A 1,325-nucleotide genomic window follows, 5' to 3' on the forward strand; every position below is an offset into this window, starting at 1 on the left:
GTAGGATGACAGGTTTCAGAGTAACAGCCGTGTTAGTCTGTATTCGCAAAAAGAAAAGGAGTACTTCTGGCACCTTAGAGACTAACCAATTTATTTGAGCATAAGCTTTTGTGAGCTACAGCTCACTACATACTGTCTTTCCACAGTTTGCATCCAATATCTCTGTTCAGTTGTGTAAACTACCTTAATGTGAATTCATTTACTCCAGGGAAAAGTTTTGTACTGTACCTTAGTTACTCAGCCTTCGAGTGAGTTTGTCAACCAGCACAAAACATCTGGGTATTTCCACGCGAATGAAATCCCAGGCACACAGGCTGTATTGCTTTTCTTTCAGGAAAGCATCTATCCCCTGAAAGTATTTTTTCACTCTCCGACTGGTGATCCGGAGGTCCTGACTTTCCAGGTTGGTTAAGCCCTTCTCTGTCTGTGCTCTCAAACATGCCTCCAGCCGCTGAATTTGCTGGTAAAGGCCATTTTGGAACCTGACTGTGGAAGCCCCATCCCAAGCACTTTGGGTGAGGTTTTTGCTAAAGATGTTGAGATCTCTTGGAGGATCTCTTGAATTGCCACCTTGGCATTCTCCTTCTGGGACACTGGGAGTTGGAGGACATCCTGGGTGGGTTTGAAAGCTGCCCTTTCATTTATGCATTGTGAGGGGAGATTTCTGCTCACTTTCTCCAGAAGCTCCAAGCTCTCTTTGTTCACTTTGTTCTGCTGGAAGTGAAGCATGGTACAGAGCTGAGCTGAGATTTCAGTGGAGAAGAGCAGTATAAGGCAAATGTGCAGCAAACACCTTGTGGTCATGCCGATGTCTTCCACTTCTTTTCTTTGTGTGGAACCTTGAGCCTGGAGTTTGTTGAGGGTCCTATGTAGACTGCTGTGTCTTTTCTTCATGTCTCTGATTTTAAATAATTTGCTGCAGAATTTTTGTTTCATCATTTTCTGTTTTTTTTTTAAAGGTTTTTCCCTCCTGGAGGCTTCAGTCTTTTTCTTTCTGTATAATTCACTGCTTTCTAGATTCTTTTACCACGCTTCCTCCTTTTTGTATTGTTGTGAAAGTGACCAAACCCCTTTCACTTATGCTGGATCCACATACATACAGGCTTTTCATGATGCATTAATTTAAAGATCTAATTTAATAAGATCATCCACACTTCAGAAGTGGTAAAGAGAAGACCGCCAATTCATCAAACCCTATAGTTCCTATTCATCACTTCCTGCATTTGAGAGACAAAACTAGTTTAGGTATATTTAAAGTTTTGAGGCCTGGAGGAAGTGGGAGGAAAGGGTTGGCCTCAGGGGAGCTGGAACAGTTTGTGTAGTGG

General features: G+C 42.6%; 1 pseudogene; it reads right to left on the reverse strand.

The window, feature by feature from the left end:
• Window positions 1–229: 229 nt before the first annotated feature.
• Window positions 230–804, reverse strand: LOC141988298 (interferon epsilon-like; annotated as a pseudogene).
• Between the last annotated feature and the right edge of the window lie 521 nt (window positions 805–1,325).

Source organism: Natator depressus, chromosome 5 (genome assembly GCF_965152275.1).
Source record: "Natator depressus isolate rNatDep1 chromosome 5, rNatDep2.hap1, whole genome shotgun sequence".
NCBI classification, from domain to species: domain Eukaryota; kingdom Metazoa; phylum Chordata; order Testudines; family Cheloniidae; genus Natator; species Natator depressus.